The sequence below is a fragment of the Acipenser ruthenus genome, chromosome 10 (genome assembly GCF_902713425.1).
Source record: "Acipenser ruthenus chromosome 10, fAciRut3.2 maternal haplotype, whole genome shotgun sequence".
NCBI lineage: Eukaryota > Metazoa > Chordata > Actinopteri > Acipenseriformes > Acipenseridae > Acipenser > Acipenser ruthenus.
In genome coordinates, this window is record NC_081198.1 from 21,751,750 (window position 1) to 21,778,783 (window position 27,034).

Below are 27,034 nucleotides of genomic sequence, written 5' to 3' on the forward strand. Positions count from 1 at the left end.
TTCCCACAGGATCTGCTTGACAACATTGATGACACGCCAAACGCACTTAGCTGTGCTGGTAGTGATTCCTCCCGCAGGCCCATAGAGCACAGTCTCAGCGGTCATCTTGGCCGTGTCAGCAAACCTGTTTAGGAAGACAGAGACAGAGAGCCAGACACTGCCAGCCACATCACACTCCCAGAAGATATGGGCTGGTGTTTCTCTCTTGCGGCACTTTGCATAGGGGCATGTTTCTACTTGGGCTAGTCCCCTCCTGAACATGAACGCTCGAGTGGGGAGTGCACTGTGGACGGTGTTCCATGCTATATCCTTCTGGACATTACTGAGGCAGCTGTGAGACACATTCTCCCAGATTTTTTGGCTTTGGGTGAGGGAGAAAGTAGCTACTTTTTCAATTTCCTGGGAACCGGCAAGATATTTAGTTACAGCCTTGTATTCCCAGGAGGCCAATTTTGCTTTATCTAAGCCCAATTTATATATAGTGTCCCTTAAGGTTCTATAATACAATGGGGGGTCCCAGGAGTACGGCACGGTGTTATCAATAGTGCAGAGGCCCAAGGCCCTGAGACAGGTGGCAAAATAGAAACGATTCATGTAACATACCTTCCTGTCCAGGGCCTGGATGTTCTTGATAGTTTGCGTGAGCCCCTGCACTCGGGTGAGCTGCACAACGTCCGGGACCCCCTTACCTCCCTTCTTGTCGACTTTACTCAGAGTGGCTCGCTTTACCCTCTCCATCTTGCTGCCCCAGATAAAGCGGTGGATAATGCGGTCCACCACTTTTTTGGTGGTCCTGTCTGGGGGAAAGATTTTTCCTACATAAGAGAGGATGGGGAACAGTATAGACTTGGTTATTAATACTCTACCCGTCATTGTTAAGGATCTTGTGCTCCATCCGCCAATCTTTTTACGGACCTGGTTAATGGCCGCCGTCCAGCTCTGGGCCCCCGAGCTATTGTTCTCGAAAATGAGGCCCAGAATCTTGATTTTGTCCTTTTTGACAGGGTACATGTCCGACAGTTCCCTATCTACCTGCCAATTTTTAGACACGTAGACTTCGCTCTTGGACTTATTAATCACTGCCCCGGTCGCCGTGCAGTACTTCTCAAGGATATTACTAATCCGAGGTACCGACGATGTGTTGGTGCAAATGAGTGACACATCGTCCATATATGCTGTTGTTTTGACCTGGACCCCGTTGGATCCAGGCAGCTGGAAACCAGTTATATTGGTATCCCTACGAATTGCCTGCAGGAGGGGTTCAATGCACACGACATATAGCAGTGGGGATAGTGGGCAACCCTGTCTGACCCCTGACTGGATAGATATTTTACCAGTCAGGTGCCTGTTCACCAAGACTCGGGTACTAATGTTTGTATATATGGTTTTAACCCACTCCCTAAGTCCAGGAGCGAATTTCATCTGGTCCATCACTTTGTACATATATTCATGGCTTACCCTATCGAACGCCTTCTCCTGGTCAAGGTTGAACAGGCAGAGGGGATGGTTCCGTTCTCTAGAATAAGCCAGAATGTCCCTTGTTAACATTAAAATATCCGTGATGGACCTCCCTGGGACGCCACAAGCCTGGTCGGGGCCAATGACCAAAGGGAGGTGTACTTGTAGCCGGAGCATCAGAGCTTTGGCTAGTATCTTGTAATCCACGCAAAGGAGGCTGATTGGGCGCCAATTCCGTAGATCTTTAACTTCCCCTTTCTTATGAAGGAGAGTAATTACACTCTCCCGCATAGAAGGGCCCAACCGCTTCTCCCTGTAGACCGCTCTGTAGACCTCCGCTAAATGGACTTTTAGCGTGTCCCAAAAAAGATGGTAATACTCACCCGGGATGCCATCTGGACCTGGCGTCTTACCGGTGTTCATGGTCTTAACCGCCTGGGTGAGCTCCTCCAGCGTGAGTTCTGGGTCCTTCTCCTCCTCCTCGTCGTCCCGCACTGAGTCAGGCTCCAACTGGCTCAGGAACCACTCTATCAGGGTGTCATCTGTAGCTTTGATGTTATATAGGTCCCTATAGAAGTTCTCTACCACTTTTTTCACTCCCTCACTATCCTCTGCTATCCTCCCCCTGCTGTCGAGCATGGAGGACATCAAGTGCCGCTTCTCCCTCGTTTTCTGGAAGAAGAAGCGAGTACACTTTTCGTCTTCCTCCATTTTTTGCACTTTTGAATTGTGCATGACCTTTCGTTGTTCCTCCCTACAAAGCACTGAAAGATCTAGCTTGGTCTGGGCTATCTCGTCACTTACAGGGAACCCCCGAAGCTGAAGCAGGCTCAGACGCTGGAGGGCAGCATTCAGGTATTTATATTTGGCCCTCCTTTCTTTTGCTTTCCTCTTGCCTGCTGCTATGAAATAACCCTTAGTTCTCATTTTGACCATCTCCCACCACTCTATAGGGGAGTTGAATAGGTCACGCAAAGTGGTCCACTCAACAAGCCTGCTCTTATAGGCTGCAGCTATGGAGGGGTCATCGAGTAAGGAGGTGTTTAATTTCCAGACCCCTGACCCCATCTGGGAGGTCTGAGGGACCTGCAATGTTACCTGCAGGAGCCTATGGTCAGAGAAGAAGACGGCCTGGGTGTCTACTGCCGTCTTCGTAAGGGAGCTGGTATGCAGGACGAGATCTATACGGGAGAAGGAGGTCCCAGATGAGCTCACCCAGGTAAAGGGAGGCACCAGGTCCTTACCTGCATCACACAGGGAGAAATCAAATATTACGGAGGACAAAACTCTACTAGAGCGGTCGTTGCGTGGCCTGCTCCGGTCTACGTCCCTCAGAGCACAATTGAAGTCACCTGACACGATGACGGGTACGTTCCCCAGCAGGAGTGGACGCAGCTGTGGAAAAAATTGAACTCTTTCGTTTTGGTTAGTGGGTGCATAGACATTGACCAGTCTGAGGGGAGTGTTGTTGTATGTCACATCCACGCTCAGAATTCTACCAGGTTCTAACTCCCTTCTGCTGCGGGAGGTAATAAATGGGTTTTTAAACAGGATACCTACTCCGTCGGCTCTGGCTATGTTGGAGCCCGACCAGAAGGAGTCCCCCAGGGTCCAACTCTCCTTCAGGTCCCTATAATCAGGGCTCGACGAAATACCACACTCCTGCAGAAAGATGAGATCTGCTTTCAAGTTAGCTAGATAGTTTAGTACATCAAATCTTTTTTGTGTCTCCCTGATGCTCCTGACATTAACAGACACACATATCAGGGCCATCAGGGTAGCTAACAAGAAAAGGAGTCGCTGCGTCCACCCCATAGCGACTATGATTGGGAGGTCGGGACACTCTTCCTACTCTTAGCTCTACGCTTGCTTCGAGGGGGCTTGGGCTTATTTGCAACTCCCATCACCCCTGAGAAGGTACTCACTGCTGCCTCGTCCAAGAAAGCACCGTCTTTATATGCACAGTATGTGGAGTTGTTGGGGCTATTCAACTCCCCACAAGGTAAGTCTGGTGGAACTTGCTCAGGGCCCCTCGGAACGTGTGGGTCAGCTTTGTCCTGGGGGGGGGTTATGACAGACAGCATTCTTTGGCTGTTACCGTCTGTTGAATTGGAGCTGTTAGCAGACTTCTGGCTTACCGCGTCCAGGGGTATTCCCATGTCCTCCAGTGCTGTATCTAGGAGGACCTCTAGGGGGCCCCTGGTTTTGCCCATACAAGGGAGGGGGTCAAGGATGCTTTGAAGGGAGGCCCTTCGCTTGAAGAGGGTCATTGCTACCGAGGTACTGCTGGTCAGGGAAGGTGTTGACCCCGACCTCTCCCTCGGTGCATTAGTGAACACCTCTTCTGCGAGGTGTGCTAGGGTTTGTGCCAACGACTGGGAAGGCTGGCTGGGGATGCCCTGGCTGGCTGCTACCTGCCCACTAGGCGGCAGTGTAGCCGTCCCACTCGCCTCCGTCTCTGCCTGCGAGGGCAAGACTGGGGACTTTGTGTGGACATTAGCTGGTTTTGGATCTATGGGGGCCACCTGCAACTTGCTGTCTTTGATCCTGATCTTCTTTCTTTTCCCCCCCTCGTCTCTACCCTTTCTTTTCCCCACCCTCTGCTGGTTCTTCACTCCCTTCCCCTCCTTCTCACTCTCACTTTCACTGTCGCTTTCGCTTTCCTCCCCCACGGACTCAATCCTTATGGCGTCATAACGAGAGCCGAGGGGGAGTGCTGGCGCTGAGAGGGCCCTACTCAGGGGGGGGCCGCTGCTGGGTCCGGGCTCCCTCCCTGCCTCGTGTTCTGCATCAGAGGAGCTACTGGAGGAGCTAGTGGAGTAGCTGTTGTACTCTCTCTCTGGGCTGGGGGAAGGGGTCCTCGTAAAACGGGACATGTCTCGGGGGCGGGGGGGTGATGGGGGTGCTGGTGATGATGGTGGTGCTGGAGTCTGGGTCTTGGATACTGTTGGTGGTGATGTGGACTGATCTTTGTTACTTGCTCCCTCTTCCTGCTCAGGCCTAGGCTTGTTCATGTTTGCCTTGCTGGCTCTGGCCATGTTGGCATAGGAAGAGGGGCAGTCCTTAAACAGGTGCCCCTTCTTTCCACACAAATTGCACTGCCTCTCTTCTCTGCAGTGGCTGGTCTCGTGGGGGGCGCCGCAGTTCCTGCACTTAACTACAGTACACGCGGCCGCCAGGTGTCCTAATTCCCCACATTTCCTGCAGAGTTTTGGCATCCCATTATAGAATACCAGCCCTCTGTTGGGCCCTAACACTATGGAGTTTGGAATGTGGCGGACGCCTCCAATGCCCGATGGATCAACATTAAGGCGTACCAGCCACTTTCTGGCTCCTGTCCAAACCTCATCTTCGTCTGTAATTTTCCTCCCTTCTGTACCCCCCTCTATTGACATCACTACCATATCATGGTCAGACCCCCAACATGGTAAAATCTTACACTCTTTAACCTTAATCTCTTGTGAAGTGAAAAAATAATCTAACCTGCTTTGATGCCCTCTAGTGTTCCTCCATGTGTACCCCACTCCATCTTTATACAACCCTCTATATGCATCCTTTAATTTATAATTTTGAGTTTCTTTTAACAGATATTTCCCTGTAAAATCCAGCTCAGCTCCCCTTTCTGTACTATCTACCGAAGTATTAAAATCACCTCCCAATATGACCTTTTTGTTAGTATCTAACAAAAACACAAAATCCTTGAAAAACTGTAATCTTTTGGTAGGATTGCATGGTGCATAGATGTTAATAAGCCTATATTTCTGCCCCCCATCATACCATCTACTACCATTAATCTTCCTGGTACCACTGTTAACACATTTTCAATAATCATTTCACTACCCTTCACCAGTACCCCCAATCCATCAGAGTGTACATTACCCACACTCCAAAATGAAACCCCCCCAGTCCAGTCCCTTGAGAACTTTTTGAAGTCCATTTCATCCCGAAGGTGACACTCTTGCAAAAAACAAATGTTAAAGGGCATCAATGCCAAAGACAAAAATATTGCAGCTCTTTTCTCCCTGTCCCTTAAACCCCTTACATTTAAAGTTACTACCTTGAAGTCCATCAAAAAGAATTAGGGTTTCTCTTCCATTCCCATAACTACAGCAACTTTAGCTACATCATCCTGCTCCAAAAAATCCATTGAATTCTGAGAATCCACATCTGACACTGCCACCTCCTGACCACAAGGGATAGTCTGTGAATCTGCACTATTATTACTGCTGCCATCATCCTCCTCCTCTGATGGTGTCAGCTCAGGTATCAAAGGAGAGCTTCCTGCTTCTGAAGGCTCAACCACAGAAGTTTCTTCCTCTTCGAGTACTTCATAGGAATTAGAAGTGTCCACCAAATAAATTTTGTTTTCACTTTCTGCTAGCTCCTTACACTTCCTTTTGTTTGTTCTTCTCTTTTCAACACTCCACTTTCCTTCTTCTATAGGGACGGAATGGCCCAGAAGCTGACTTCCCTCTGCTGCAATACCTTCCCTAGCCTGAGACTCCATTTCTTCCCCCCAGGATGCACCAGAAGATCTAGCCACTTTCCCAGGTAAGTTGTCAGGTAAGTTGACAGGTAAAACCTGATTTATTTCTTTGTTTGTATTAGATATTTCCTCTACCTCCGTTCTCGCGATTGCTGTGACCTCCATTGCAGCTTCTACACCTGCCACCTCCTCCGCTGCTGCCACAACCTCCTTATCAGTTAAGGAGGCTGCCGGACCCTCCTCTTGCTGTTTCTTGTTTTTATACCTCCACTCCCTCATAACATCCTCAACGGGAGGTAGGTTCTCAAAAACCCCTGCATAGGATCTTCTTTCTCTGCAGTCTCTCCTGACATGGCTTGCATCTCCACAATTGTGACATTTTTTTGAATTTTTGCATTCATAGGAAAAATGCCCTTTCTCTCCACAATTAAAACATCTCATCTCTTCACAGTTCTGCTCACTGTGACCATACTTTTGGCATTTCCTACAAAACTGGGGTTGACCTGAATATAGGATGTAGCCATTAACCCCCTCCACCCTACACTTTGCAGGAGGATGTAAAAAACCCTGATGTCCATTCGGATCTTCCCTCAGGAGCACACTATATTGTCTCTGCCCATTCCACACACCCAAACCATCTCTCCTATATCTTGGCCCAGAAAGAATATCTACATATTTCGTCAGAAACAAATTAACACTTTGATCAGACACATTCATGTCAAACAAGTTAATTGTTAAAACTCTGAATTTTTTTCTTTCCCTAGACTGAACTTTAAATTGCTTCAAAGGTTCCACATTTTCTTTTTCCTTACAGGCCTTTAATAGAGATTTAAAACTCGGCTCACCCATCATGGCGACATCAAAGAATTCTTCCTTCCCATTCCTCTGGATGCCAAGAATCTCCTCCAAATTGATGCTTAGCAACTCCATAATGATGGTGCGTATAAATTCTTCTCTTTCTGGCATTCCTTCATCTTCCTTTCCACTACAATCAAATCTTGCGGTGTTCTTCACTCCAGCCATGTTGTCTCTCCTCTATCCCTAGCTCGGCACTCTCAACAATCCAGAGCTGCGGTCAAGCCACTTGCTTTAGATCTGAGCCAAGAGGCCGAGAAGCGATGGCAACTAGGCCCTTGCCCAGGGCCCCCCAGCCTGGACGGCACAGGGGGATTCAAAGGTGGGTGCAAAATTCCAAGCACAAGCAGACCCCCAAAAAACGGGCTGCTGCTTCCAGAGGGGAAATGTGCAATTTAAGCAGGAGAAAACAAAACAAAGCAAAAACACACACATAACACCAAAAACAAAACATAAACTGGCGGAGTGCGTCTTACAAATAGTCATGCCAAGCTGCTATGCTGTGCAAGGTGCCTTGGGTAACTACAACTGTGCCTCGCTGGCTGGCTGGCTTGCTAAGAAGGTCCTGGCATAGGGACATGTTCCACCACACTTGTCTGGTTAGCTGCATGCTCCCAGGAAACAACCTGCTGCTGTCTACATCATCACCACATGTGAATAAAAGAAAGAAAGACAGCAAGAAAGAAAGAGAGAAAGAAAGAGAGAAAGAGAGAAAGAAAGAAAGAAAGAAAAAAAAAGAAGTAAAACGGCGGGAAAACTTGCATCAACACTGGCACTCTCCCTCCAGCAGGGGTAGACAAAATGCTCACAGGAGAGATCCAGATCTGACTTTGACCAACGTTAGAGAAAGGTGTGCACCGTTCCCGGAAAAACTGCAATACCGGGCCGATGCGTGGAGTGGACGGAGCAAGCCCCTGTTCCATCTCCCGATTCCAAAAATCAATTTAATATATGGTCCCCTGATAGGGGACGTATCAGATATTAAACTGATAAGAACAGATACTACACTTGATCTTAGCCAAAAGGCCGAGAAGCGATGGCGACTTGGCCCTTGCCCGGGGCCCCCCAGCCCGGACGGCACAGGGGGATTCAAAGGTGGGTGCAAAATTCCAAGCACAAGCAGACCCCCAAAAAACGGGCTGCTGCTTCCAGAGGGGAAATGTGCAATTTAAGCAGGAGAAAACAAAACAAAGCAAAAACACACACATAACACCAAAAACAAAACATAAACTGGCGGAGTGCGTCTTACAAATAGTCATGCCAAGCTGCTATGCTGTGCAAGGTGCCTTGGGTAACTACAACTGTGCCTCGCTGGCTGGCAGGCTTGCTAAGAAGGTCCTGGCATAGGGACATGTTCCACCACACTTGTCTGGTTAGCTGCATGCTCCCAGGAAACAACCTGCTGCTGTCTACATCATCACCACATGTGAATAAAAGAAAGAAAGACAGCGAGAAAGAAAGAGAGAAAGAGAGAAAGAAAGAGAGAAAGAGAGAAAGAAAAAAAAAAAGAAGTAAAACGGCGGGAAAACTTGCATCAACACTGGCACTCTCCCTCCAGCAGGGGTAGACAAAATGCTCACAGGAGAGATCCAGATCTGACTTTGACCAACGTTAGAGAAAGGTGTGCACCGTTCCCGGAGGTACTGCAATACCGGGCCGATGCGTGGAGTGGACGGAGCAAGCCCCTGTTCCATCTCCCGATTCCAAAAATCAATTTAATATATGGTCCCCTGATAGGGGACGTATCAGATATTAAAATACTCTTTTATTGAGATTTTACATTTTTTTTACATTTACACCCATTCGTTTTTTCATTCATTTTACATTTCTTTTAAAGATGACATTCATGCATACAGACATACATTTTGTTTTAAAAGCATTTAAAACACATTTAAAAACACCAAGACAATTGTGCTTTGTACATGGTTAAAACAGACACAGATTAAAATCAACATGAAAAAAACCTGTGCTGTTTTAAAAGTGACTGGAAAAAAAGAACCATCTATAAAAAACCAGTGCTTGTGAGGGCCGGGGAGTGCTCTCTAAAAGTTCAAAAGTGAACATAAAACTATATTACTAAAACAGGGACAGGGGAAAAGGGACAGTGTGTGGAACAGTGAGTTAAAATTCTAAAATTTTAAAACACTTAAAATGTAACTTTTAATAGTTTACATTAAAAATCTTAAAGATACATAAAACAAAACAAAACAAAATCAAATAAAACATTCAACATAAATCAAATAAAAGTCCATAAAACTGAAACAAAAAGACTACATAAAACCAGGGCACCGTTCAAAAACGGTCATGCCAGCTAAAAAGGGCGGAATGCTGGCATGACAAAATAAATAAAAGGCTTAGCGGTGCCCCGTAGTCCCGCTCCTAGGAGCTAGCGGTTCCAGTTTTTTCCTTTATTCCATCTTCACGTCCTGAAGTCCGGCGATCCTCCACTCCGCGCAGGCCTTGTCCTTCCCGAGGGTCCGGATGTCCAGAATTACAAAGTCCTTAATAAGAGTTTGTGCCCTTCTGGTCGTGGTGATAGTGTCTAGCTCCTGCTTGTGATAGACACAGACGTTACGGCCTTCCCACAGGATCTGCTTGACAACATTGATGACACGCCAAACGCACTTAGCTGTGCTGGTATCGATTCCTCCCGCAGGCCCATAGAGCACAGTCTCAGCGGTCATCTTGGCCGTGTCAGCAAACCTGTTTAGGAAGACAGAGACAGAGAGCCAGACACTGCCAGCCACATCACACTCCCAGAAGATATGGGCTGGTGTTTCTCTCTTGCGGCACTTTGCATAGGGGCATGTTTCTACTTGGGCTAGTCCCCTCCTGAACATGAACGCTCGAGTGGGGAGTGCACTGTGGACGGTGTTCCATGCTATATCCTTCTGGACATTACTGAGGCAGCTGTGAGACACATTCTCCCAGATTTTTTGGCTTTGGGTGAGGGAGAAAGTAGCTACTTTTTCAATTTCCTGGGAACCGGCAAGATATTTAGTTACAGCCTTGTATTCCCAGGAGGCCAATTTTGCTTTATCTAAGCCCAATTTATATATAGTGTCCCTTAAGGTTCTATAATACAATGGGGGGTCCCAGGAGTACGGCACGGTGTTATCAATAGTGCAGAGGCCCAAGGCCCTGAGACAGGTGGCAAAATAGAAACGATTCATGTAACATACCTTCCTGTCCAGGGCCTGGATGTTCTTGATAGTTTGCGTGAGCCCCTGCACTCGGGTGAGCTGCACAACGTCCGGGACCCCCTTACCTCCCTTCTTGTCGGCTTTACTCAGAGTGGCTCGCTTTACCCTCTCCATCTTGCTGCCCCAGATAAAGCGGTGGATAATGCGGTCCACCACTTTTTTGGTGGTCCTGTCTGGGGGAAAGATTTTTCCTACATAAGAGAGGATGGGGAACAGTATAGACTTGGTTATTAATACTCTACCCGTCATTGTTAAGGATCTTGTGCTCCATCCGCCAATCTTTTTACGGACCTGGTTAATGGCCGCCGTCCAGCTCTGGGCCCCCGAGCTATTGTTCTCGAAAATGAGGCCCAGAATCTTGATTTTGTCCTTTTTGACAGGGTACATGTCCGACAGTTCCCTATCTACCTGCCAATTTTTAGACACGTAGACTTCGCTCTTGGACTTATTAATCACTGCCCCGGTCGCCGTGCAGTACTTCTCAAGGATATTACTAATCCGAGGTACCGACGATGTGTTGGTGCAAATGAGTGACACATCGTCCATATATGCTGTTGTTTTGACCTGGACCCCATTGGATCCAGGCAGCTGGAAACCAGTTATATTGGTATCCCTACGAATTGCCTGCAGGAGGGGTTCAATGCACACGACATATAGCAGTGGGGATAGTGGGCAACCCTGTCTGACCCCTGACTGGATAGATATTTTACCAGTCAGGTGCCTGTTCACCAAGACTCGGGTACTAATGTTTGTATATATGGTTTTAACCCACTCCCTAAGTCCAGGAGCGAATTTCATCTGGTCCATCACTTTGTACATATATTCATGGCTTACCCTATCGAACGCCTTCTCCTGGTCAAGGTTGAACAGGCAGAGGGGATGGTTCCGTTCTCTAGAATAAGCCAGAATGTCCCTTGTTAACATTAAAATATCCGTGATGGACCTCCCTGGGACGCCACAAGCCTGGTCAGGGCCAATGACCAAAGGGAGGTGTACTTGTAGCCGGAGCATCAGAGCTTTGGCTAGTATCTTGTAATCCACGCAAAGGAGGCTGATTGGGCGCCAATTCCGTAGATCTTTAACTTCCCCTTTCTTATGAAGGAGAGTAATTACACTCTCCCGCATAGAAGGGCCCAACCGCTTCTCCCTGTAGACCGCTCTGTAGACCTCCGCTAAATGGACTTTTAGCGTGTCCCAAAAAAGATGGTAATACTCACCCGGGATGCCATCTGGACCTGGCGTCTTACCGGTGTTCATGGTCTTAACCGCCTGGGTGAGCTCCTCCAGCGTGAGTTCTGGGTCCTTCTCCTCCTCCTCCTCGTCCCGCACTGAGTCAGGCTCCAACTGGCTCAGGAACCACTCTATCAGGGTGTCATCTGTAGCTTTGATGTTATACAGGTCCCTATAGAAGTTCTCTACCACTTTTTTCACTCCCTCACTATCCTCTACTATCCTCCCCCTGCTGTCGAGCATGGAGGACATCAAGTGCCGCTTCTCCCTCGTTTTCTGGAAGAAGAAGCGAGTACACTTTTCGTCTTCCTCCATTTTTTGCACTTTTGCATTGTGCATGACCTTTCGTTGTTCCTCCCTACAAAGCACTGAAAGATCTAGCTTGGTCTGGGCTATCTCGTCACTTACAGGGAACCCCCGAAGCTGAAGCAGGCTCAGACGCTGGAGGGCAGCATTCAGGTATTTATATTTGGCCCTCCTTTCTTTTGCTTTCCTCTTGCCTGCTGCTATGAAATAACCCTTAGTTCTCATTTTGACCATCTCCCACCACTCTATAGGGGAGTTGAATAGGTCACGCAAAGTGGTCCACTCAACAAGCCTGCTCTTATAGGCTGCAGCTATGGAGGGGTCATCGAGTAAGGAGGTGTTTAATTTCCAGACCCCTGACCCCATCTGGGAGGTCTGAGGGACCTGCAATGTTACCTGCAGGAGCCTATGGTCAGAGAAGAAGACGGCCTGGGTGTCTACTGCCGTCTTCGTAAGGGAGCTGGTATGCAGGACGAGATCTATACGGGAGAAGGAGGTCCCAGATGAGCTCACCCAGGTAAAGGGAGGCACCAGGTCCTTACCTGCATCACACAGGGAGAAATCAGATATTACGGAGGACAAAACTCTACTAGAGCGGTCGTTGCGTGGCCTGCTCCGGTCTACGTCCCTCAGAGCACAATTGAAGTCACCTGACACGATGACGGGTACGTTCCCCAGCAGGAGTGGACGCAGCTGTGGAAAAAATTGAACTCTTTCGTTTTGGTTAGTGGGTGCGTAGACATTGACCAGTCTGAGGGGAGTGTTGTTGTATGTCACATCCACGCTCAGAGTTCTACCAGGTTCTACCTCCCTGCTGCTGCGGGAGGTAATAAATGGGTTTTTAAACAGGATACCTACTCCGTCGGCTCTGGCTATGTTGGAGCCCGACCAGAAGGAGTCCCCCAGGGTCCAACTCTCCTTCAGGTCCCTATAATCAGGGCTCGACGAAATACCACACTCCTGCAGAAAGATGAGATCTGCTTTCAAGTTAGCTAGATAGTTTAGTACATCAAATCTTTTTTGTGTCTCCCTGATGCTCCTGACATTAACAGACACACATATCAGGGCCATCAGGGTAGATAACAAGAAAAGGAGTCGCTGCGTCCACCCCATAGCGATTATGATTGGGAGGTCGGGACACTCTTCCTACTCTTAGCTCTACGCTTGCTTCGAGGGGGCTTGGGCTTATTTGCAACTCCCATCACCCCTGAGAAGGTACTCACTGCTGCCTCGTCCAAGAAGGCACCGTCTTTATATGCACAGTACGTGGAGTTGTTGGGGCTATTCAACTCCCCACAAGGTAAGTCTGGTGGAACTTGCTCAGGGCCCCTCGGAACGTGTGGGTCAGCTTTGTCCTGGGGGGGGGTTATGACAGACAGCATTCTTTGGCTGTTACCGTCTGTTGAATTGGAGCTGTTAGCAGACTTCTGGCTTACCGCGTCCAGGGGTATTCCCATGTCCTCCAGTGCTGTATCTAGGAGGACCTCTAGGGGGCCCCTGGTTTTGCCCATACAAGGGAGGGGGTCAAGGATGCTTTGAAGGGAGGCCCTTCGCTTGAAGAGGGTCATTGCTACCGAGGTACTGCTGGTCAGGGAAGGTGTTGACCCCGACCTCTCCCTCGGTGCATTAGTGAACACCTCTTCTGCGAGGTGTGCTAGGGTTTGTGCCAACGACTGGGAAGGCTGGCTGGGGATGCCCTGGCTGGCTGCTACCTGCCCACTAGGCGGCAGTGTAGCCGTCCCACTCGCCTCCGTCTCTGCCTGCGAGGGCAAGACTGGGGACTTTGTGTGGACATTAGCTGGTTTTGGATCTATGGGGGCCACCTGCAACTTGCTGTCTTTGATCCTGATCTTCTTTCTTTTCCCCCCCTCGTCTCTACCCTTTCTTTTCCCCACCCTCTGCTGGTTCTTCACTCCCTTCCCCTCCTTCTCACTCTCACTTTCACTGTCGCTTTCGCTTTCCTCCCCCACGGACTCAATCCTTATGGCGTCATAACGAGAGCCGAGGGGGAGTGCTGGCGCTGAGAGGGCCCTACTCAGGGGGGGGGCGCTGCTGGGTCCGGGCTCCCTCCCTGCCTCGTGTTCTGCATCAGAGGAGCTACTGGAGGAGCTAGTGGAGTAGCTGTTGTACTCTCTCTCTGGGCTGGGGGAAGGGGTCCTCGTAAAACGGGACATGTCTCGGGGGCGGTGGTGTGAGGGGGGTGCTGGTGATGATGGTGGTGCTGGAGTCTGGGTCATGGATACTGTTGGTGGTGATGTGGACTGATCTTTGTTGCTTGCTCCCTCTTCCTGCTCAGGCCTAGGCTTGTTTGTGTTTGCCTTGCTGGCTCTGGCCATGTTGGCATAGGAAGAGGGGCAGTCCTTAAACAGGTGCCCCTTCTTTCCACACAAATTGCACTGCCTCTCTTCTCTGCAGTGGCTGGTCTCGTGGGGGGCGCCGCAGTTCCTGCACTTGACTACAGTACACGCGGCCGCCAGGTGTCCTAATTCCCCACATTTCCTGCAGAGTTTTGGCATCCCATTATAGAATACCAGCCCTCTGTTGGGCCCTAACACTATGGAGTTTGGAATGTGGCGGACGCCTCCAATGCCCGATGGATCAACATTAAGGCGTACCAGCCACTTTCTGGCTCCTGTCCAAACCCCATCTTCATCTGTAATTTTCCTCCCTTCTGATGACACCCTCCCATAGCGGTTAAGCCATGTTGTAATATCATAGTCGCTAACAGCCTCATTGAAAAATTGGACAGTAACAACTTTCATTTCTCTGTCTGTCAGTGCATCCACACAAAATTCTTTGTATGGAGCGAGATATTTATTCTCCCCCCAAAAGGACCACATTTCTTGTAACTTTTGGGGGTTCCTAAAACTGACCTCAAACACTTCCTTAAGCCCTGGCAATTTCACCAAACAATTCAAGTCAGAAGGGGAAAAACCCATACCCCTCTGAAGAATGGTCCGGCTGAACTCCAGTCTCGTCAGTCCTGGTTCCGTTTCCTCTTGCTGGGTCCTTGTGAAGCGCACCGCATTGTGCCTCCTAGTCTCCTGGGTTGGCCGGAACGCCATCCTTCAGCTGGCTCCTCCGATTGGGGTGGGAGAAGCCTCTGGACGTCCGGGTTGTCTCTCTCTACGGAAAAGAAACAACGTAAGCAGCAAATCTGGGCAGTTGAAGGAACTATTACTTTAGTCCCTGAGGAGATGGTCGCCTCGCAAGAGGGACCCCCTCCCCAGGTGAACGGTGTCCTTCCCTGGCGGAGTAGGGGGCGCTGCTTGGCACCGAGACCACGTAGGAAGAATCGTGGCTGTGACGCCTCCTCGGGGTCCGGGGCCGCCCTCTGCTCCTCCCAGATGGCGCCCTCTGCTGGGCGCCTGCTGCTCTCTCGGTCTGGATCTCGATTACAATCAAGGGCTGGGGATGAGGTCGTCTAGGTCATCAAAGGGTCCTCAAAGGTCGTCTGGATGGTAGGTCCTCCTTCTCTCTAACTCCAGGAACGTCTGGAAAAGCCTGAAAAAGAAAAAAACTGGAACCGCCTGAAAAAGAAAAAACTGCTCTCAACAGTCAACAAAATCTTGAAAGACCCTCGGCCTGGATTGGGCAAGCCAAAACCAGACTGAGCATTAGTCTTCCAAAAAGTTGCCGAGCTGAAGAAAGCCAGTCAAAAAAAAAAAAAAAAAAAAAATTCTGTTCCTCCTCACCCGAACAAACCTCTCACAGACCCTCGGAGGGAGCGGGCAATGCCACTACCCTCTAAGCCTTAGTCTTAGAAAGATTTATTCGAACTGAAGAGAAGCCAGAGTGTCAGATATTAATACTCTTTTATTGAGATTTTACATTTTTTTACATTTACACCCATTCGTTTTTTCATTCATTTTACATTTCTTTTAAAGATGACATTCATGCATACAGACATACATTTTGTTTTAAAAGCATTTAAAATACATTTAAAAACACCAAGACAATTGTGCTTTGTACATGGTTAAAACAGACACAGATTAAAATCAACATGAAAAAAACCTGTGCTGTTTTAAAAGTGACTGGAAAAAAAGAACCATCTATAAAAAACCAGTGCTTGTGAGGGCCGGGGAGTGCTCTCTAAAAAGGTTCAAAAGTGAACATAAAACTAGATCTAAAACAGGGACAGGGGAAAAGGGACAGTGTATAAAACAGTGAGTTAAAATTCTAAAATTTTAAAACACTTAAAATGTAACTTTTAATAGTTTACATTAAAAATCTTAAAGATACATAAAACAAAACAAAACAAAATCAAATAAAACATTCAACGTAGATCAAATAAAAGTCCGTAAAACTGAAACAAAAAGACTACATAAAACCAGGGCACCGTTGAAAAATGGTCATGCCAGCTAAAAAGGGCGGAATGCTGGCATGACAAAATAAATAAAAGGCTTAGCGGTGCCCCGTAGTCCCGCTCCTAGGAGCTAGCGGTTCCAGTTTTTTCCTTTATTCCATCTTCACGTCCTGAAGTCCGGCGATCCTCCACTCCGCGCAGGCCTTGTCCTTCCCGAGGGTCCGGATGTCCAGAATTACAAAGTCCTTGATAAGAGTTTGTGCCCTTCTGGTCGTGGTGATAGTGTCTAGCTCCTGCTTGTGATAGACACAGACGTTACGGCCTTCCCACAGGATCTGCTTGACAACATTGATGACACGCCAAACGCACTTAGCTGTGCTGGTAGTGATTCCTCCCGCAGGCCCATAGAGCACAGTCTCAGCGGTCATCTTGGCCGTGTCAGCAAACCTGTTTAGGAAGACAGAGACAGAGAGCCAGACACTGCCAGCCACATCACACTCCCAGAAGATATGGGCTGGTGTTTCTCTCTTGCGGCACTTTGCATAGGGGCATGTTTCTACTTGGGCTAGTCCCCTCCTGAACATGAACGCTCGAGTGGGGAGTGCACTGTGGACGGTGTTCCATGCTATATCCTTCTGGACATTACTGAGGCAGCTGTGAGACACATTCTCCCAGATTTTTTGGCTTTGGGTGAGGGAGAAAGTAGCTACTTTTTCAATTTCCTGGGAACCGGCAAGATATTTAGTTACAGCCTTGTATTCCCAGGAGGCCAATTTTGCTTTATCTAAGCCCAATTTATATATAGTGTCCCTTAAGGTTCTATAATACAATGGGGGGTCCCAGGAGTACGGCACGGTGTTATCAATAGTGCAGAGGCCCAAGGCCCTGAGACAGGTGGCAAAATAGAAACGATTCATGTAACATACCTTCCTGTCCAGGGCCTGGATGTTCTTGATAGTTTGCGTGAGCCCCTGCACTCGGGTGAGCTGCACAACGTCCGGGACCCCCTTACCTCCCTTCTTGTCGGCTTTACTCAGGGTGGCTCGCTTTACCCTCTCCATCTTGCTGCCCCAGATAAAGCGGTGGATAATGCGGTCCACCACTTTTTTGGTGGTCCTGTCTGGGGGAAAGATTTTTCCTACATAAGAGAGGATGGGGAACAGTATAGACTTGGTTATTAATACTCTACCCGTCATTGTTAAGGATCTTGTGCTCCATCCGCCAATCTTTTTACGGACCTGGTTAATGGCCGCCGTCCAGCTCTGGGCCCCCGAGCTATTGTTCTCGAAAATGAGGCCCAGAATCTTGATTTTGTCCTTTTTGACAGGGTACATGTCCGACAGTTCCCTATCTACCTGCCAATTTTTAGACACGTAGACTTCGCTCTTGGACTTATTAATCACTGCCCCGGTCGCCGTGCAGTACTTCTCAAGGATATTACTAATCCGAGGTACCGACGATGTGTTGGTGCAAATGAGTGACACATCGTCCATATATGCTGTTGTTTTGACCTGGACCCCGTTGGATCCAGGCAGCTGGAAACCAGTTATATTGGTATCCCTACGAATTGCCTGCAGGAGGGGTTCAATGCACACGACATATAGCAGTGGGGATAGTGGGCAACCCTGTCTGACCCCTGACTGGATAGATATTTTACCAGTCAGGTGCCTGTTCACCAAGACTCGGGTACTAATGTTTGTATATATGGTTTTAACCCACTCCCTAAGTCCAGGAGCGAATTTCATCTGGTCCATCACTTTGTACATATATTCATGGCTTACCCTATCGAACGCCTTCTCCTGGTCAAGGTTGAACAGGCAGAGGGGATGGTTCCGTTCTCTAGAATAAGCCAGAATGTCCCTTGTTAACATTAAAATATCCGTGATGGACCTCCCTGGGACGCCACAAGCCTGGTCAGGGCCAATGACCAAAGGGAGGTGTACTTGTAGCCGGAGCATCAGAGCTTTGGCTAGTATCTTGTAATCCACGCAAAGGAGGCTGATTGGGCGCCAATTCCGTAGATCTTTAACTTCCCCTTTCTTATGAAGGAGAGTAATTACACTCTCCCGCATAGAAGGGCCCAACCGCTTCTCCCTGTAGACCGCTCTGTAGACCTCCGCTAAATGGACTTTTAGCGTGTCCCAAAAAAGATGGTAATACTCACCCGGGATGCCATCTGGACCTGGCGTCTTACCGGTGTTCATGGTCTTAACCGCCTGGGTGAGCTCCTCCAGCGTGAGTTCTGGGTCCTTCTCCTCCTCCTCCTCGTCCCGCACTGAGTCAGGCTCCAACTGGCTCAGGAACCACTCTATCAGGGTGTCATCTGTAGCTTTGATGTTATACAGGTCCCTATAGAAGTTCTCTACCACTTTTTTCACTCCCTCACTATCCTCTACTATCCTCCCCCTGCTGTCGAGCATGGAGGACATCAAGTGCCGCTTCTCCCTCGTTTTCTGGAAGAAGAAGCGAGTACACTTTTCGTCTTCCTCCATTTTTTGCACTTTTGCATTGTGCATGACCTTTCGTTGTTCCTCCCTACAAAGCACTGAAAGATCTAGCTTGGTCTGGGCTATCTCGTCGCTTACAGGGAACCCCCGAAGCTGGAGCAGGCTCAGACGCTGGAGGGCAGCATTCAGGTATTTATATTTGGCCCTCCTTTCTTTTGCTTTCCTCTTGCCTGCTGCTATGAAATAACCCTTAGTTCTCATTTTGACCATCTCCCACCACTCTATAGGGGAGTTGAATAGGTCACGCAAAGTGGTCCACTCAACAAGCCTGCTCTTATAGGCTGCAGCTATGGAGGGGTCATCGAGTAAGGAGGTGTTTAATTTCCAGACCCCTGACCCCATCTGGGAGGTCTGAGGGACCTGCAATGTTACCTGCAGGAGCCTATGGTCAGAGAAGAAGACGGCCTGGGTGTCTACTGCCGTCTTCGTAAGGGAGCTGGTATGCAGGACGAGATCTATACGGGAGAAGGAGGTCCCAGATGAGCTCACCCAGGTAAAGGGAGGCACCAGGTCCTTACCTGCATCACACAGGGAGAAATCAGATATTACGGAGGACAAAACTCTACTAGAGCGGTCGTTGCGTGGCCTGCTCCGGTCTACGTCCCTCAGAGCACAATTGAAGTCACCTGACACGATGACGGGTACGTTCCCCAGCAGGAGTGGACGCAGCTGTGGAAAAAATTGAACTCTTTCATTTTGGTTAGTGGGTGCGTAGACATTGACCAGTCTGAGGGGAGTGTTGTTGTATGTCACATCCACGCTCAGAATTCTACCAGGTTCTACCTCCCTGCTGCTGCGGGAGGTAATAAATGGGTTTTTAAACAGGATACCTACTCCGTCGGCTCTGGCTATGTTGGAGCCCGACCAGAAGGAGTCCCCCAGGGTCCAACTCTCCTTCAGGTCCCTATAATCAGGGCTCGACGAAATACCACACTCCTGCAGAAAGATGAGATCTGCTTTCAAGTTAGCTAGATAGTTTAGTACATCAAATCTTTTTTGTGTCTCCCTGATGCTCCTGACATTAACAGACACACATATCAGGGCCATCAGGGTAGCTAACAAGAAAAGGAGTCGCTGCGTCCACCCCATAGCGACTATGATTGGGAGGTCGGGACACTCTTCCTACTCTTAGCTCTACGCTTGCTTCGAGGGGGCTTGGGCTTATTTGCAACTCCCATCACCCCTGAGAAGGTACTCACTGCTGCCTCGTCCAAGAAGGCACCGTCTTTATATGCACAGTACGTGGAGTTGTTGGGGCTATTCAACTCCCCACAAGGTAAGTCTGGTGGAACTTGCTCAGGGCCCCTCGGAACGTGTGGGTCAGCTTTGTCCTGGGGGGGGGTTATGACGGACAGCATTCTTTGGCTGTTACCGTCTGTTGAATTGGAGCTGTTAGCAGACTTCTGGCTTACCGCGTCCAGGGGTATTCCCATGTCCTCCAGTGCTGTATCTAGGAGGACCTCTAGGGGGCCCCTGGTTTTGCCCATACAAGGGAGGGGGTCAAGGATGCTTTGAAGGGAGGCCCTTCGCTTGAAGAGGGTCATTGCTACCGAGGTACTGCTGGTCAGGGAAGGTGTTGACCCCGACCTCTCCCTCGGTGCATTAGTGAACACCTCTTCTGCGAGGTGTGCTAGGGTTTGTGCCAACGACTGGGAAGGCTGGCTGGGGATGCCCTGGCTGGCTGCTACCTGCCCACTAGGCGGCAGTGTAGCCGTCCCACTCGCCTCCGTCTCTGCCTGCGAGGGCAAGACTGGGGACTTTGTGTGGACATTAGCTAGTTTTGGATCTATGGGGGCCACCTGCAACTTGCTGTCTTTGATCCTGATCTTCTTTCTTTTCCCCCCCTCGTCTCTACCCTTTCTTTTCCCCACCCTCTGCTGGTTCTTCACTCCCTTCCCCTCCTTCTCACTCTCACTTTCACTGTCGCTTTCGCTTTCCTCCCCCACGGACTCAATCCTTATGGCGTCATAACGAGAGCCGAGGGGGAGTGCTGGCGCTGAGAGGGCCCTACTCAGGGGGGGGCCGCTGCTGGATCCGGGCTCCCTCCCTGCCTCGTGTTCTGCATCAGAGGAGCTACTGGAGGAGCTAGTGGAGTGGCTGTTGTACTCTCTCTCTGGGCTGGGGGAAGGGGTCCTCGTAAAACGGGACATGTCTCGGGGGCGGGGGGGTGAGGGGGGTGCTGGTGATGATGGTGGTGCTGGAGTCTGGGTCTTGGATACTGTTGGTGGTGATGTGGACTGATCTTTGTTACTTGCTCCCTCTTCCTGCTCAGGCCTAGGCTTGTTCGTATTTGCCTTGCTGGCTCTGGCCATGTTGGCATAGGAAGAGGGGCAGTCCTTAAACAGGTGCCCCTTCTTTCCACACAAATTGCACTGCCTCTCTTCTCTGCAGTGGCTGGTCTCGTGGGGGGCGCCGCAGTTCCTGCACTTGACTACAGTACACGCGGCCGCCAGGTGTCCTAATTCCCCACATTTCCTGCAGAGTTTTGGCATCCCATTATAGAATACCAGCCCTCTGTTGGGCCCTAACACTATGGAGTTTGGAATGTGGCGGACGCCTCCAATGCCCGATGGATCAACATTAAGGCGTACCAGCCACTTTCTGGCTCCTGTCCAAACCCCATCTTCGTCTGTAATTTTCCTCCCTTCTGATGACACCCTCCCATAGCGGTTAAGCCATGTTGTAATATCATAGTCGCTAACAGCCTCATTGAAAAATTGGACAGTAACAACTTTCATTTCTCTGTCTGTCAGAGCATCCACACAAAATTCTTTGTATGGAGCGAGATATTTATTCTCCCCCCAAAAGGACCACATTTCTTGTAACTTTTGGGGGTTCCTAAAACTGACCTCAAACACTTCCTTAAGCCCTGGCAATTTCACCAAACAATTCAAGTCAGAAGGGGAAAAACCCATACCCCTCTGAAGAATGGTCCGGCTGAACTCCAGTCTCGTCAGTCCTGGTTCCGTTTCCTCTTGCTGGGTCCTTGTGAAGCGCACCGCATTGTGCCTCCTGGTCTCCTGGGTTGGCCGGAACGCCATCCTTCAGCTGGCTCCTCCGATTGGGGTGGGAGAAGCCTCTGGACGTCCGGGTTGTCTCTCTCTACGAAAAAGAGACAACGTAAGCAGCAAATCTGGGCAGTTGAAGGAACTATTACTTTAGTCCCTGAGGAGATGGTCGCCTCGCAAGAGGGACCCCCTCCCCAGGTGAACGGTGTCCTTCCCTGGCGGAGTAGGGGGCGCTGCTTGGCACCGAGACCACGTAGGAAGAATCGTGGCTGTGACGCCTCCTCGGGGTCCGGGGCCGCCCTCTGCTCCTCCCAGATGGCGCCCTCTGCTGGGCGCCTGCTGCTCTCTCGGTCTGGATCTCGATTGCAATCAAGGGCTGGGGATGAGGTCGTCTAGGTCATCAAAGGGTCCTCAAAGGTCGTCTGGATGGTAGGTCCTCCTTCTCTCTAACTCCAGGAACGTCTGGAAAAGCCTGAAAAAGAAAAAAACTGGAACCGCCTGAAAAAGAAAAAACTGCTCTCAACAGTCAACAAAATCTTGAAAGACCCTCGGCCTGGATTGGGCAAGCCAAAACCAGACTGAGCATTAGTCTTCCAAAAAGTTGCCGAGCTGAAGAAAGCCAGTCAAAAATAAAAAAAAATTCTGTTCCTCCTCACCCAAACAAACCTCTCACAGACCCTCGGAGGGAGCGGGCAATGCCACTACCCTCTAAGCCTTAGTCTTAGAAAGATTTATTCGAACTGAAGAGAAGCCAGAGTGTCAGATATTAAACTGATAAGAACAGATACTACACTTGATCTTAGCCAAAAGGCCGAGAAGCGATGGCGACTTGGCCCTTGCCCGGGGCCCCCCAGCCCGGACAGCACAGGGGGATTCAAAGGTGGGTGCAAAATTCCAAGCACAAGCAGACCCCCAAAAAACGGGCTGCTGCTTCCAGAGGGGAAATGTGCAATTTAAGCAGGAGAAAACAAAGCAAAAACACACACATAACACCAAAAACAAAACATAAACTGGCGGAGTGCGTCTTACAAATAGTCATGCCAAGCTGCTATGCTGTGCAAGGTGCCTTGGGTAAATACAACTGTGCCTCGCTGGCTGGCTGGCTTGCTAAGAAGGTCCTGGCATAGGGACATGTTCCACCACACTTGTCTGGTTAGCTGCATGCTCCCAGGAAAGAACCTGCTGCTGTCTACATCATCACCACATGTGAATAAAAGAAAGAAAGACAGCAAGAAAGAAAGAGAGAAAGAAAGAGAGAAAGAGAGAAAGAAAGAGAGAAAGAAAGAGAGAAAGAAAGAGAGAAAGAAAGAAAGAGAGAAAGAAAAAAAAAAAAGAAGTAAAACGGCGGGAAAACTTGCATCACACTGGCACTCTCCCTCCAGCAGGGGTAGACAATATGCTCACAGGAGAGATCCAGATCTGACTTTGACCAACGTTAGAGAAAGGTGTGCACCGTTCCCGGAGGTACTGCAATACCGGGCCGATGCGTGGAGTGGACGGAGCAAGCCCCTGTTCCATCTCCCGATTCCAAAAATCAATTTAATATATGGTCCCCTGATAGGGGACGTATCAGATATTAAACTGATAAGAACAGATACTACACTTGATCTTAGCCAAAAGGCCGAGAAGCGATGGCGACTTGGCCCTTGCCCGGGGCCCCCCAGCCCGGACGGCACAGGGGGATTCAAAGGTGGGTGCAAAATTTCAAGCACAAGCAGACCCCAAAAAAACGGGCTGCTGCTTCCAGAGGGGAAATGTGCAATTTAAGCAGGAGAAAACAAAACAAAGCAAAAACACACACATAACACCAAAAACAAAACATAAACTGGCGGAGTGCGTCTTACAAATAGTCATGCCAAGCTGCTATGCTGTGCAAGGTGCCTTGGGTAACTACAACTGTGCCTCGCTGGCTGGCTGGCTTGCTAAGAAGGTCCTGGCATAGGGACATGTTCCACCACACTTGTCTGGTTAGCTGCATGCTCCCAGGAAACAAACTGCTGCTGTCTACATCATCACCATATGTGAATAAAAGAAAGAAAGACAGCAAGAAAGAAAGAGAGAAAGAAAGAGAGAAAGAAAGAGAGAAAGAAAAAAAAAAGAAGTAAAACGGCGGGAAAACTTGCATCACACTGGCACTCTCCCTCCAGCAGGGGTAGACAATATGCTCACAGGAGAGATCCAGATCTGACTTTGACCAACGTTAGAGAAAGGTGTGCACCGTTCCCGGAGGTACTGCAATACCGGGCCGATGCGTGGAGTGGACGGAGCAAGCCCCTGTTCCATCTCCCGATTCCAAAAATCAATTTAATATATGGTCCCCTGATAGGGGACGTATCAGATATTAAACTGATAAGAACAGATACTACACTTGATCTTAGCCAAAAGGCCGAGAAGCGATGGCGACTTGGCCCTTGCCCGGGGCCCCCCAGCCCGGACGGCACAGGGGGATTCAAAAGGTGGGTGCAAAATTTCAAGCACAAGCAGACCCCAAAAAAACGGGATGCTGCTTCCAGAGGGGAAATGTGCAATTTAAGCAGGAGAAAACAAAACAAAGCAAAAACACACACATAACACCAAAAACAAAACATAAACTGGCGGAGTGCGTCTTACAAATAGTCATGCCAAGCTGCTATGCTGTGCAAGGTGCCTTGGGTAACTACAACTGTGCCTCGCTGGCTGGCTGGCTTGCTAAGAAGGTCCTGGCATAGGGACATGTTCCACCACACTTGTCTGGTTAGCTGCATGCTCCCAGGAAACAACCTGCTGCTGTCTACATCATCACCACATGTGAATAAAAGAAAGAAAGACAGCAAGAAAGAAAGAGAGAAAGAAAGAGAGAAAGAGAGAAAGAAAGAGAGAAAGAAAAAAAAAATAAGTAAAACGGCGGGAAAACTTGCATCAACACTGGCACTCTCCCTCCAGCAGGGGTAGACAAAATGCTCACAGGAGAGATCCAGATCTGACTTTGACCAACGTTAGAGAAAGGTGTGCACCGTTCCCGGAGGTACTGCAATACCGGGCCGATGCGTGGAGTGGACGGAGCAAGCCCCTGTTCCATCTCCCGATTCCAAAAATCAATTTAATATATGGTCCCCTGATAGGGGACGTATCAGATATTAATACTCTTTTATTGAGATTTTACATTTTTTTTTACATTTACACCCATTCGTTTTTTCATTCATTTTACATTTCTTTTAAAGATGACATTCATGCATACAGACATACATTTTGTTTTAAAAGCATTTAAAATACATTTAAAAACACCAAGACAATTGTGCTTTGTACATGGTTAAAACAGACACAGATTAAAATCAACATGAAAAAAACCTGTGCTGCTTTAAAAGTGACTGGAAAAAAAGAACCATCTATAAAAAACCAGTGCTTGTGAGGGCCGGGGAGTGCTCTCTAAAAAGGTTCAAAAGTGAACATAAAACTATATTACTAAAACAGGGACAGGGGAAAAGGGACAGTGTATGAAACAGTGAGTTAAAATTCTAAAATTTTAAAACACTTAAAATGTAACTTTTAATAGTTTACATTAAAAATCTTTTAGATACATAAAACAAAACAAAACAAAATCAAATAAAACATTCAAAATAAATCAAATCAAAATCCATAAAACTGAAACAAAAAGACTACATAAAACCAGGGCACCGTTCAAAAACGGTCATGCCAGCTAAAAAGGGCGGAATGCTGGCATGACAAAATAAATAAAAGGCTTAGCGGTGCCCCGTAGTCCCGCTCCTAGGAGCTAGCGGTTCCAGTTTTTTCCTTTATTCCATCTTCACGTCCTGAAGTCCGGCGATCCTCCACTCCGCGCAGGCCTTGTCCTTCCCGAGGGTCCGGATGTCCAGAATTACAAAGTCCTTGATAAGAGTTTGTGCCCTTCTGGTCGTGGTGATAGTGTCTAGCTCCTGCTTGTGATAGACACAGACGTTACGGCCTTCCCACAGGATCTGCTTGACAACATTGATGACACGCCAAACGCACTTAGCTGTGCTGGTATCGATTCCTCCCGCAGGCCCATAGAGCACAGTCTCAGCGGTCATCTTGGCCGTGTCAGCAAACCTGTTTAGGAAGACAGAGACAGAGAGCCAGACACTGCCAGCCACATCACACTCCCAGAAGATATGGGCTGGTGTTTCTCTCTTGCGGCACTTTGCATAGGGGCATGTTTCTACTTGGGCTAGTCCCCTCCTGAACATGAACGCTCGAGTGGGGAGTGCACTGTGGACGGTGTTCCATGCTATATCCTTCTGGACATTACTGAGGCAGCTGTGAGACACATTCTCCCAGATTTTTTGGCTTTGGGTGAGGGAGAAAGTAGCTACTTTTTCAATTTCCTGGGAACCGGCAAGATATTTAGTTACAGCCTTGTATTCCCAGGAGGCCAATTTTGCTTTATCTAAGCCCAATTTATATATAGTGTCCCTTAAGGTTCTATAATACAATGGGGGGTCCCAGGAGTACGGCACGGTGTTATCAATAGTGCAGAGGCCCAAGGCCCTGAGACAGGTGGCAAAATAGAAACGATTCATGTAACATACCTTCCTGTCCAGGGCCTGGATGTTCTTGATAGTTTGCGTGAGCCCCTGCACTCGGGTGAGCTGCACAACGTCCGGGACCCCCTTACCTCCCTTCTTGTCGGCTTTACTCAGGGTGGCTCGCTTTACCCTCTCCATCTTGCTGCCCCAGATAAAGCGGTGGATAATGCGGTCCACCACTTTTTTGGTGGTCCTGTCTGGGGGAAAGATTTTTCCTACATAAGAGAGGATGGGGAACAGTATAGACTTGGTTATTAATACTCTACCCGTCATTGTTAAGGATCTTGTGCTCCATCCGCCAATCTTTTTACGGACCTGGTTAATGGCCGCCGTCCAGCTCTGGGCCCCCGAGCTATTGTTCTCGAAAATGAGGCCCAGAATCTTGATTTTGTCCTTTTTGACAGGGTACATGTCCGACAGTTCCCTATCTACCTGCCAATTTTTAGACACGTAGACTTCGCTCTTGGACTTATTAATCACTGCCCCGGTCGCCGTGCAGTACTTCTCAAGGATATTACTAATCCGAGGTACCGACGATGTGTTGGTGCAAATGAGTGACACATCGTCCATATATGCTGTTGTTTTGACCTGGACCCCGTTGGATCCAGGCAGCTGGAAACCAGTTATATTGGTATCCCTACGAATTGCCTGCAGGAGGGGTTCAATGCACACGACATATAGCAGTGGGGATAGTGGGCAACCCTGTCTGACCCCTGACTGGATAGATATTTTACCAGTCAGGTGCCTGTTCACCAAGACTCGGGTACTAATGTTTGTATAGATGGTTTTAACCCACTCCCTAAGTCCAGGAGCGAATTTCATCTGGTCCATCACTTTGTACATATATTCATGGCTTACCCTATCGAACGCCTTCTCCTGGTCAAGGTTGAACAGGCAGAGGGGATGGTTCCGTTCTCTAGAATAAGCCAGAATGTCCCTTGTTAACATTAAAATATCCGTGATGGACCTCCCTGGGACGCCACAAGCCTGGTCGGGGCCAATGACCAAAGGGAGGTGTACTTGTAGCCGGAGCATCAGAGCTTTGGCTAGTATCTTGTAATCCACGCAAAGGAGGCTGATTGGGCGCCAATTCCGTAGATCTTTAACTTCCCCTTTCTTATGAAGGAGAGT

General features: G+C 48.9%; 3 non-coding genes and 3 pseudogenes across 3 annotated transcripts; all 6 read right to left on the minus strand.

The window, feature by feature from the left end:
• Window positions 1–7,646: 7,646 nt before the first annotated feature.
• LOC131739266 (U2 spliceosomal RNA) lies at window positions 7,647–7,837 on the minus strand. Its single transcript, XR_009330434.1, has one exon. It is a non-coding gene; the product is annotated as a U2 spliceosomal RNA (small nuclear RNA).
• Window positions 7,838–8,417: 580 nt separating this feature from the next.
• Window positions 8,418–8,574, minus strand: LOC131738605 (U2 spliceosomal RNA; annotated as a pseudogene).
• A 13,510-nt stretch (window positions 8,575–22,084) lies between these two features.
• On the minus strand, window positions 22,085–22,182 carry LOC131738586 (U2 spliceosomal RNA; annotated as a pseudogene).
• Window positions 22,183–22,801: 619 nt separating this feature from the next.
• On the minus strand, window positions 22,802–22,992 carry LOC131738967 (U2 spliceosomal RNA). The gene has a single exon (XR_009330135.1). It is a non-coding gene; the product is annotated as a U2 spliceosomal RNA (small nuclear RNA).
• A 574-nt stretch (window positions 22,993–23,566) lies between these two features.
• Window positions 23,567–23,757, minus strand: LOC131738968 (U2 spliceosomal RNA). The gene has a single exon (XR_009330136.1). It is a non-coding gene; the product is annotated as a U2 spliceosomal RNA (small nuclear RNA).
• Window positions 23,758–24,341: 584 nt separating this feature from the next.
• Window positions 24,342–24,496, minus strand: LOC131738645 (U2 spliceosomal RNA; annotated as a pseudogene).
• Window positions 24,497–27,034: the final 2,538 nt, after the last annotated feature.